Source organism: Phoxinus phoxinus (assembly GCF_949152265.1).
Source record: "Phoxinus phoxinus genome assembly, chromosome: 5".
Classification (NCBI taxonomy): Eukaryota; Metazoa; Chordata; class Actinopteri; order Cypriniformes; family Leuciscidae; genus Phoxinus; species Phoxinus phoxinus.
In genome coordinates this window covers 42701457-42713949 of record NC_136880.1, presented here as the reverse complement: position 1 = coordinate 42713949, position 12493 = coordinate 42701457, and the positions used below count along the sequence as shown (strand labels likewise).

The 12493-nt window shown below is 40.9% G+C and overlaps 2 protein-coding genes across 2 annotated transcripts in view; both read left to right on the top strand.

Moving 5' to 3' along the window:
* map2k2b (mitogen-activated protein kinase kinase 2b) overlaps nt 1-12493 on the top strand; it is a 529628-nt gene that overhangs the window by 316031 nt on the left and 201104 nt on the right. The window lies entirely within an intron of this gene.
* Nucleotides 1-12493, top strand: part of LOC306999010 (uncharacterized protein) — a 98467-nt gene that overhangs the window by 29735 nt on the left and 56239 nt on the right.

Below are 12493 nucleotides of genomic sequence, written 5' to 3'. Positions count from 1 at the left end.
TGACCATGACTATAGATGTACACTGAATAGACGGATGTGAATAAAGTTCACTGAGATTTTGTTGATTCGGACAGGTCTAACAGATTTGAGTGATTAAATACTGTTGTTATTAACCTGTCTCCCTTAACACTATTAGGCAGTCCAGATGGAGGTGACTCTTGAAGGTGCTTTTCCTAAGCTCCAGAAAACAGCTGAATTCTGTTGAAGAAAACTGAATGGGAAAGAGGGGTTCACCCAGTGGGTACGAGTGGCCTACCCAACGACGGGGAAGATCTTCCTGGCCAGGGGACTACCTAAGGCAGGGTTGGTTACGCAATAACACTGGGCATCTCCGGATGGGGGTGTATATGTGAGACAGGTATGAGAGTTAAGCGCTGATTACTGGAGGCCAACCGGGGTCAGCAGAGCATTTAGAGGTGAGGTGCGCTGTGATGAGTTACGGCGGTCTGACCCAGAAAATGTGAGTTCCTCTATACCACTCACCAGAAAAAAACGCAAATCACTGTATGGCTTGTTTTCAATTGTGACAAGTCTGATGGAAATTATAGATAAAGAGCTAATGTGAATGTGCTTTCAAGAGCCAGCTGAGACCATAGGTGATTGTCATTGTTTGTTGGGGAGACAGTAACATAACTTATTAATTTATATCAGGAACATGTTGGTTGCCTTATGGGCAAGGAAAATTATAGAAGTGTTGATTTTGAACTAATATGTCTATAAGATGGTTTTAACTCCTGAAGATCATTAGACATGGTGGTGACTAAAGATTAAGACAGTTTTTGTAGAGTTTGGATAACAAAGGTTAGGTGAATTGAGAATTTATACAAGTATTCAAACTAAAGATAATCTTAGAAATGCTCATAGCATAATGTATTTTATGATTATTGTAATGGTTCTAATTTGAGTTAAACATTTGTAAATTAACATTTGTGAACTATTAAGGGTTCTAGACTATGATTAATTAAGTTTCAGTCTTAGTAGGCTGTTGAAAAGATTATTTCTGTATAGTGAGAGAGACTGTTGAGTGGAAGAAGGGATTAGGTACGCTGTCTGTCTTTCTGTTATCAGGCCTGGTAAGGCAAGCTTAAACAAAATAATGATAATGAACCAAAACAACCCAGCTGACTTTTCTAAAGACAAAATAATGAACATTTGTTTGAAAGGCCATGTAAAATTATATAAAAGCTACAGGAAAATGAAGTTTAAATCTTATTTAAACCTTAAATATTATACTTTTAGAGTTAATATAAAAAAAGCAAACATTGGACATGAGCAGTTAACATATGTGTGTCTAGCATGCAGGCATGAAAACAGGTCAGGGGTAAAAAAGGTGAGAAGGATGCGGCATATATACCCCCCCCCCCCCAAAAAAAAAGAACAACAAAAAACAACTTGTAATCTGCATTGGCATTGTAGTAGGCTACCAGTGTTTCTCACAGGATTTTTGGATCACTGTGATGAGTGGTCCTCTGCCACTCTAGGGGGGTTCGGGGGCATGCTCCCCCGTAAGAAAATTTTGTGCTTTTTAATGTGAAATTCATCAATCTGGTGCAAATTAAACAAAGAAAATTTCAAAACTCTTTTAGTTACAGTGTCTGTCTACATTACTACTACAATAATAGTTATAATATTAATCCCATGATAGTAATAGCCATATAGCCTATTGTAAAACAAATGCACTGAAAAATAAAGGAAACTTTCATAATTAGTTTTGTACTAATTTCTATACTTGAAAGAGTATATTTCTATACTTCACATTAAAGATGTGATTGGGCTAGCCCAGTGTCAATCAAGAAAAGAACCAATGGGCCGCTGATCTACGTATTTCATCGGGTCTCAGAGAAAAAAAAACTTTTTACTACTACTATTTATCCCAAAAATGCCCCAAACCAGTCGTCTGTATGATAATCTGAAACAAGCACTGGTGAGCCGTTGTCCTGCTTCACTTCACAGATGCTGAGTGAAAGGAGAATTATAGAATGAAAGGATATTCATTTATATGACACTTTATTAATCAGGAGAACAGCTTGTTCAGCGCGTCATACGTCGTCCTTTCAGTTTCGGTTTTCAATCGATCAAGTTTTTTCACGTTCTCTCGATAAACCACCCCTTTCAATCCGATCGAAATAATTTGTAATAGAGCTGACACTTTGAGTTTTTAACGGGTTATGTTAAAGCCCTACTTGTTATGTTTTTATAAAATATCTATAGTGAATGCATTATCATATCACCGTATTATTTACCGCCATGCAACTGCGAGCCACGAATTAAAGCTTGGCGAGCCGCATGAGGCTCGCGAGCCGCGCAATGAATACTTGTTCCTGCTCGCTCAGCGCTCACGGCGCCCGCGCCCACTCGCGATATTATCTCGCCCACTTCTATGTCAAAATAAAAAATAATGACATTGGCAACATCGCTGTCTGTATCTGACAGGACAGTTAACATTGTAAGCTAACTTACCTCAGGCTTGCTTTCCGACGTGCGGTTCTTTGTTCGGCAGTGTGTCCAGTTCTCAGACTCGCGGTGTAAAAGACTTTGAAAACATTTCTGCCCTAACGTTACTCTGACTCGTATTGGCTGTCATGTTTCGGCATTCGGAATGATGATTGTTTTTTAAAGCTTATAGTTTTGTAAAGTTTATGGTAACTTTATAGGGGATAAATGCTGGCCTCGACATCGAACACCCCCCCCCCCCCTCCTCCTCTCTAAAATATTTTCTCATCGGATCTGCACAAATCACGTAGGTGACCCTTTTAGGTTTTAAAACGGCGAATTTCGCCGAAAGGTGAGGAGTTTTCATGCCTGAGCATGAGTGTGTGAGATGGGGGCAGCACTTTATGTCTTGTAGACCTGTGTATATTGTGTCTTTAACCTCTGGAGAGTGTTTTATCATTACAGATGAGTTAAGGCAAGTGACAAATTTTAAAGAAGGCAAATGCTGAGTGAATCTGATGAGAAGATGATAGAGAACATGGGACGAGCTTTAGCCTAAGTTGATTGGTCATCACGCTCTGTCTGGTAGTAATTACTTTTGTCATTTATGATGTGGATTTGAATTACTTTCTGGATCAGTTTAGGTATTTATGTAAATTGGAATTGTGGAGTTGTAGAACGCCGTCCATCGTGGGTTGAAATAAAAGAAGATGTTATAGATTTGACGGCAACAACAAAGTGACACATTGGCTAAGTCAATATCAAATTATCCAGAGAGCCATTTACGATTATTGTAAACAGGAGGAGAATGTTTTTTTGACTGACATTGACCAAGTCTGTACAGCACGACCTGACCTGATAGAAACAATTGATGACTTTAAAATGGTTGTAGAGGACTGAGTTGCGAGACCAAACAACAGGCCTGAAAAGCAGGATACGCAGTGAGACTGAGAGCCGTTGCCCTTCAAATACTTTGATAAGAAAATGAAATTGTGGCTTTAAGTGAAGAATGTAATATTTTGTTTCAGAGGCAGAGAAAGATGTCTGGAGGAAATTTGTCTGAAGGACAACGTTTGGGTTAGTGTTGAGGGCAAACTTTATCCAAGACACTATGTTAAATGTTATGTTAAATTGATGCTTGAGTTGTGTCGCGCATCAAGAGGGAGATGGTATAACAATTGCCAAATATGGTTTATTAAGGGGTTCACATTTGCTGAATAAATGTTGGGAGAACACTAGGGGTAATTGGGTAAAAGCCCTGAAAGAAGCCATTTTTCTGCCTAACAAAATTGCTGTCTGGATTGTTTCAACAGGAAACACCAGGGCATCGAAGGCCACGGGAGATCAGTAGACAAAAGAAACTACGTACTTTACTATCTGACAATAACCTCAAAATTTGGTTTTCTTTACAGAGAGCATGCAGGATTGGGATGCAGGGCAAAATGTGCCCAATGAAATAATGGCTATGGATGAATTTTGCTAACTGTCCTGGCCTGGGTTATTATTGTGGCAGAAAGGTGCTACACCTTGTACAGCGCATAACCTAAAACTTTCCTTTTGCAGAATGTCAGGATGGATTGCATCAAGCTGACCTGATTCTGCGTCCAAATGTATGAATATTGACTTGTTAACGTAAGCAAAGTGGATGTGTGTTTTTCAGGGGAAAAGGACTCTGACTCTAATAAGCAAGAAATGTCTAATGATAATATGTTTCAGTTTGTAAACAGATGGTGAAAATTCCACAGGTCACACCAAAAGGGATGAGGGAAAGACAAGCGGTCACTAACAAAATACTTAAGGTCTCCATTCACAGGTGACAGCAAGCAGGAAATGGTTCATTCCAGTGGGGGTGCGGTGGTGATCTCAGGAGATCAGTGACACCTGGGTCCAAGCCTCTCACCTACACCAACAGGCCGCAACCATCCCATTAGTCCATGGGGCGAACGAGATGATCAACACGCATGGAGGAGGATGTGGACCAACTAATGGTTTAAGAATGTGGTTTTGTGATGATTTTGAGGATTTTATCCGATTATATTGAAATAGGGCTTAGTATTGATATTGGTATATGACAAATGATTTGATTGGTTACTGATTCATTAGAAAATATTTAAGGCAAATGTTTTCAGGAAGAGAAGATCTATTAATTAATGTAAATTATAGGGATTATTATTGAAGCTGATTAAGTAGAACCACTGCCTGATTTAATTAAAAGTAAAAGAACAAAATATGGTAAGGGAAATGGATATGGGGAAAATGTTGAATGTGTATGAGTTATGATTGTATGTGTTATTCTGATCATTTTGTTATTCATGGGTGAATATGAGAAAACTGGAATGTCTGTTCAATTGGTGAAAATGACAGTCTATCAGAATGATGATGGGGATGAACAAAATTATGCAGATGATTCAAGTAGAGATTACAGTTAAATGTGTTGATGTTTTCTTTTTCTTTCTGAGAACGATTGATATGTAAAGAAGGTTAAAAGCAGCAGTCATCCGTGTTACGAGATGACGTACAAGGACAGGGTTTGAAACTGAGGTTTTTTTATTGATTTTTTTATTACAATTTTAAGATTTGAATTTTATCTGTTTGTTTTCCTACTGTGCTATAACTATTTATTCCTTACTAGTGTGACTGAGGGTTCGAAGCTTCGAGAGCGCGAAAAAATTGATTTTCCGTTCAGCCCGGCATTAGTAAATTGTTTACTTGCTTGCTAAATAATTAAGGGGCTTTCCCCCACAAAAACAGCCTTATGCTTCTTTTTTCTAAACTTTTTCTTCACAGGTTCAAGGAGAGTAGAGGTCGACCGATTCATCGGTTTTGCCGATTAATCGGCACCGATAGTTGACTGGTGGAACTATCGTTATCGGCAAAAATATATACCGATAGTTTTTCCTGGTTGCGTCCATTGCTGGAGCGGCTGAGAAGCGCGCGCTGTCATTCAATACACAGTGTAAGAGCTGAGAAGGGTCTGCTGGCATGATGCAGTACAAGAGCGGCCTCTAGAGGTGTAATAAAAACTATGCCTCGTGTTGTTTATTTCGACACGTGATTCTGCGTGCTGCACTGAGAGCACATGCTGCGTGGAGAGCGCTGACATCAGATGCGCGTTTAAAGCACCGACAGCTCAAATGTATGTATACAGTACATTGTCATATCATTATAAAGTGATACATTTGTTGACTAAATGCTGCATTAGTAGAGAAAGAACAGCACAACCGTATGTTTGTTTGCCTTCGAGGCTGAGAGGACGCTAACATTAGTAGTCTAGTACCTCAAGCGGTTAAAACACTGACAAACATAAACGTAAGTCCGGCCCGAATGTTTAATGTCACAATTGTTACCTCTATATTTGCATTAGTTCATATCCAGCTGGTCACTTTTATGCATTAAATATGCAGAGAAGTTGCATATTTAAAGCTAGAGACGTAAGCAAACTGATATGTTCATACAGCCGACAGAAACATAAACGAATCAGAAAAGCATTCGATTTCGGTTATTATTATTTTTTCATCTTCACTTTAATAAAAATTTTGTTACTTTTTTATTAATTAAGTTGGCTTGAAAAGAACAGTTAAATAGTTAAATTTTGAATGTAACTGGTTTTATTTGTTATTTAGAGTATTACTTTTTGTTTCAGTTTGAATGAATGTCTTTTATTGACTTAAATATTTATTCACATTTATATATTTATTTCATTTAGCATGTTTTCATGGTTCAATACAGTTTTTTTTTATTTTTATAATAAAGTTCAGCACTGTTTTACTTGGAGTGTTATGTTTGTTTTTATCCAGTATCAATTTTAAAAACTATCGGTTCATTAATCGGTTATCGGCAAGTATGGCCCAACCTAGCTATCGTTATCGGTAAAATCCACTATCGGTCGACCTCTAAAGGAGAGTGATCTTTTAATGATGTGATGTAATGACTTGAACTTGCATTACTATTATTATTACGTTTGATTAATCAGTTATCAGAGAATGATTAACAGAGAGGAGTTGTGGTGGCGATTTTATGATATTCATTGATCTTTAGTAAAATATAGATGATTCAAAGAATGTCACATGTGTGTCTCTCACTTGTAGTGAGAGAAGATTCTGTTTATGTACCTGGGGAGGCAGAAGGGAGAGACACTCCAGAGAACAGACGAACAAGGACCTCTGACCTAGATGTCAGAAGGCCATTTGGTGAAGGGGGGCTTAGTGACGAATCTAAACTAGTGTTATGGCTTCCTTGTCTATGGAAAAATACTGGATGGAAAACTACTGGGAGGATGGCTCTGGGGGGGAAGAAGACCTTGGGAGAGCTAGGATAAAAAGGTGGTTCAGTCTGTCTGGGGGTGTGTCACTCTTCTGCACAGGGTAACAACTGTGTATTAGACTGCTCCTATTCTTGCAAGAATAAATACTTCTATTTTATAATTTGACTCTGAGTGTCTCTTACGCAGTGGTGTTTGTTTGATGAATTTTTGCCACAACACTGGGAATATAATCGTAACGTACTGATAGACTTGAATTTAGACATGTTCAGACACACATTAATTTAATTATGAAAAAATATATATTTTTGATTTTGACAGGGCCAGCAGAGAAGGCCCTGCTGGCTCTGACGGCACACCACTGGGTAGCTACATCAAGAGTAGAAACTGAATCGAGAGGTTTCACATAGGTATGCGTGTCCATCTCTTCTTTCTGTGAAGAGTGCGCCATAGTTTCCATCTGATTTGTCGAGGGGGAATTCGAGAGGTTTCTGTTTGAATTTTTAGCAGAACGTTTGCCCATAATGCAACCAACTAAACATAAAAAATATATATAAATCAGTAAGCCATTATACTATAATAAAATAATTCACCACATAGTAAAGTAAAACTGAGTGTTGCTCAAATAACTCACGAGCAACGTACACAAGCTTTTTAACACGGCGCCATCTTGCGCTCCCCCGCCATTCAAATGTATTGACAGCGCTGGTTTGTTTGGAACTAATGAGAGCTCCATGAACCACGTGACCGTGTGTCGGCGACGCTGGCGAGATCAAAGCAGGTCGGACTCTCAACGGTCGCAACTCTGTTTAATTTCGTATTCAAACTTACAAAATTTTAAAGCTGATTAAAAAATAAACAAAATAATCAAAAGCAGGGTTGGCAATTTGGTGTGAGATGTACTTGGCAGAGTGAGAGCCTGAGACAGAGCCTGAAAGCGTCAGAATTGGCAGTAGCCTACACTCGTTTAAACGGCACACACACACACACACACACACACACACACACACACACACACACACACACACACACCCGTCCCGGTCATTTGACTGCACATCACATTTTTGACATTATTGCTACTGCTTCAATCCTAATGCAACGGAACGGTCTACGTGACATGGATTAAGCCTTTAAATAAAATAGTTATTGATTTGTTTACACTGTCATATACAATAAAAGAGCCTGCACAGCGACAGGAAATAAAAATGAACACAAAAAACCCGCTTAGTGCCTACCTTACAGGCGTACACAACACCGACGGTGGATTTGCGTTCACGAGTAGAGCGGACGAGTTCTTTCTACTCACACGGCAACGGTCACAATAGGACGTCACATCCTATGTTTTTTATTTTTTATTTTAAATGTGTTAGTTCCAGTCCTTGATTCTGATTGGTCAATCTGTGTTTTATTCACGATAAAACATGTCTATGAGCGCTTCACCCAACGGTTCTAAGTATCACTACACCACCCCTAGCAACCACCCTTAGCAACGTAAACATATGGTCTCGTTGATATTGTTTAGTGAAACATAGAGTAAGTTATTATTAGAGATCGAGTAAGTGAGTGTACCTGCATTTACATATAGCATTTTCCTATATTTGTAATAAAAAAATAAAAATTCCGTCAGTTGTGTCCATAGACATCATATAGATAGACGCCCTATCGACCGCTACTGCCTATTAGCGCGGTCGAGCCGTGGGGCCGCCATCTTAAACCGGTCACCCGCTCCACTCAGTGTCATCTGTATGGCAGGTGCAATGAGCTGTCAGCGCATTTAATTAATCATACGGTACCTCACTGAATACCCAACTGATTTTCACGCAGGTTTTTTTTCTGCAAATGTCATTCATGTAGCTATGATACAGGACACATGGTTCAGCTTATTTTAATATTCATAGTAGGCTTAACAGTAATATAATATTCTGATATAAGATATAAAGTGACCAGACGTCCAAAATCAAAATATGTGATGTAGGATATAAGGTAGGCCTATTTTATAAATCACACAATATAAATATGATAAAGGACACATGGTTCGGCATATTTTAATATTCATAGTAGGCTTAACAGTAATAATAAAGAAATATAAAGTGACCAGACGTCCAAAATCAAAATATGTGATACAGGATATAAGGTATTTTATAAAGCACACACTATAAATATGATAAAGAAGCAGTAACAGATAGTTGCAGTAAAGTAAGATATTTTAATAAGTTGTGACACACACACACACACTCGATTTGCGCATCGCCGTCATGTGTGTATTACACAGGTAAGTTAACATTATTACATTGCTTCCTGATATCACGTGCGCAAACACAAATAACCTATATTTGTATATGTTTATGCTACATGGCCGTTGAATGCTTGTATCTGATAACCGAGAAGCTCTTGTAATAATTACTTTACCCATAGACAGTATATAAACTGACTTTACCCAACCTCTCCATGCCGAGTGGTGCAGTAAACCTAGCCTAGAACGTTAGCTGGCTACGATTTCTGTACAGTAATATCAAAGATCCTTGCTCCTTCTCAATTATCTGGTAATATTCTATTCACAAAACACAACCAAAAGTACGGTAATGTTAAAATGTACTTGTGAAAAGTAATCCCGGGCCCTATTTGCGATGGTCCGCCGATTAGAACAGGAAAATTCTCCACAGTGCTCTGGAATCTAACTGCTGCTAAGCAACGAAACTAAGAGTACGACCGGTTTAAGATGGCGGCCGTATTTCTCGGTGCCCAGCAGCCAATAGGGCATCTAGTCTCTATATAATATCTATGAGTTGTGTCTTGCTTCTCCTGTTCACAACAAATCCTTTCAATATAAAAGTCTTCTCTACAGACTGACTCACACATAAAGACAGTCTTTGCCGCCATCTAATGGCGAAATAATGTAAATTATATTGCTGTTCACGGTCAGGGACTATTTCTTCCAGCGGAAGGAAGGCTAGTGATTTTACTTCATAAAAATTGCATTGATACATATTTTTTTTGGCTTTAATATTTGTATTGTGTGTTAACCGTTTTATAAAAGCAATAAAGTAGGCTACTCGAGGCTATTAGTGCTGTATAGTAGTGAATAAGTCACGGCTGAACGGGTTACTCAGCTTCGGGTAAAACGCCCTTCAGCCGTGATGATACAGGACAGCCTCTTGTACCTATTGCTTACATAATTTAACATATACAAAACACTTTTCTAATAGCCCACTTAAAGTGTTTATTAAAAATGAATTACTAAATGCTAAAAATTAAAAAATGTAAATTAACAAATTCGCGTTGCATGTACAAAGACAGGCGAGTAAGCGGAGGCTGTACAGCGACACGAATTGAGGTATGTTAAATAACCTGCTAAAGTTATTGTTATTTAGCAATGATGCAACATTTATTATTTATAATTAGCTAGATAAAGCTAGGGTAGGTAGATATCAATTCATTTCAATGGATGGGTCTATAATTTATTTAGAGACAAAAAGTTCTTGACGGTCAGGTTGATGTTCTGTCTGGCTCAAACTTAGCTGATCACGTGTAGGTTTAGCTGTCCCTACAGTTAGTCTTCTCTACTCACTTCAACATTACTTTTCTTGTTGCCTGTCTTTAGCTTGCGTGAGATTGCCTCTTCTGGTAAGACAACCCCTTGCATTGAAACATACTCGACATGGTTTCTGGGGCAACATTACAGTAGATATTGGAAACATGTGAACGTTTTTTGTTGTTGTTTTTTTTACAGTCTATGGTGTGAACACACAAAAGGCACATTTATAATAGGCATATTATGTATATGTGTAGCCTATGTAAATCTCTCTCTCTAAGTAAAGAGTTAAACTGCACACACTCATATTTTGATTATTTCCAACGTCATACATGGTCTGTTGTATAGGACTAGATGTTGATATCCCTCTATATCTACATACTTGAGGCAACGATGGGACTCCGTGAGATGGTCAAATGAGTGATGGCACCCTTTGGGTTATCAAGTGGGCGCCCTCCTTCTTCAGTGTTTCGCTGATAGGCCCACGACACCTCCAGAGGGTTCAGCAGTGAATCCCAGCGTCCCAGGTTCACTCCCTAGGTGCCATCAACTTACTTGAAGGCCCAGACGGAGTCCCTTCTCTTCATCCACAGCCACTGGCTCCCCTTTTCAGCAACCCTGGAGAGGTCTTTGACTGCCTGCCGATGGGCCTTCCCTCGCACTCCCATCTCCCTGAGTAGCCTGGATGTTGAGGTGGCTACGAACCCTCTGCAACCTACTTCCACTGGGCGTATGTTTGCATTCCAGCCTTGTTGTTGTGCATCGGCTGCAAGTTCAGCGTACCTCAGCCTTTTCCGTTCGTAAGCCTCCTCCACTGCACCCTCCCAGGGTACGGTGAGCTCGATGATGTAGACAAGCTTGAGTGAGGCTGACCACAGAACAAGGTCTGGTCGCTGGTTTGTAACTGCAATCTCAGCTGGGAAGCAAAGTTTCTTGCCCAAGTCTGCCAGCAGCTTCCAATCCCGTGCTCTGCCCAGCTGCCCAGTGTCTGGGCTTGTGGTGGTGAGGCTGGCTTGACCCTCGCCCTCCCGAACAAATGGTTTCGGCTGCCACCGGGATGACGGGAGAGGAAGCGCATTAACACTGGTCCGTCGACTTTCTAGCACTGCTGCAAGACTCATTAGCACCTGGTTGTGCCGCCAGGTATAACGGCCTTGAGTGAGGCTGGTCTTGCATCCCACTAAGATGTGCTTCAGTGTTGCTGGACTTGGACATAGAGGGCACGTGGGGTCTTCGGCATACCACTGGCTTAGGTTTGCGGGGGAAGGTAAGACATCGTAGGCAGCCCGGATTGTAAAACTTGCCCTGAATGCCTCCATCTCCCACAACTCTTTCCAGGAGATCTTCCTCTTCTCCACTCCTTTCCATGCCATCCACTGCCCTTGCTTTGCCTGCGCCACAGCTTGGGCGCACCTTCCTGCTTCCTCTTCCCGACGTACCTCCTGGACCACCAGCTTGCGTCTCTGAGATGTAGAGGCCTTGCTCCATGCTGGTGTACTGGCCCCAACACCAAGACCACTCCTCCCTTCCTGCACTCGGCCCACGATGTCCTTGTGTCTGAGTGCTGCCTTTGCCTGCTCAGTAGCAGCCAATGGGGTCCACTTCCTCCCGGTGGCTAGGATGGGGGCAGCTTGGGCTACGAATGGATCACTCGAATCCAGCAGCATCATCTCCAGTCTGACTTTGGCACACTTGTACTCCTCTGTCAGACTGGAAATGGGCAGGTGTAACATCCCTTTGCCGTAGAGCCCAATTCTGCTTAGGCACCTGGGAAGGCCAAGCCACTTCCTTATATAGGAGCTGACCAGTCTCTCCAGCTTCTCCACCTTTGAGAGTGGAACTTCATAGAGGGTTAGTGGCCACATGAGACGTGGAAGTAGTCCATACTGCATGCACCAGAGCTTCAGCTTGCCAGGAAGCATAGTTCTGTCGATGTTCTCCAGGCCGCTGGCTACCTCCCTCCTGAGCTGTTCTACCTGCTCTTTGTCTTTGAGGGAGGCATCATACCAACGACCTAGGCTCTTCACTGGCTTCTCGGAAACCGTTGGAATGGGTTCCTCACCAATGTAAAAGCGGTGGTCTGACAGCTTTCCCTTGATGATGGAGATGCTTCTGGACTTACTCGGCTTGATCTTCATGCGAGCCCGCTCAATGTTTTCCTGGAGCTTTCTTAGTAGCCGCACAGTGCAAACCTTAGTCGTGGTGAGAGTTGTGAGGTCATCCATGTAGGCTCTGAGTGGTGGCAGCCTCAGCCCTGGTCTTATTCG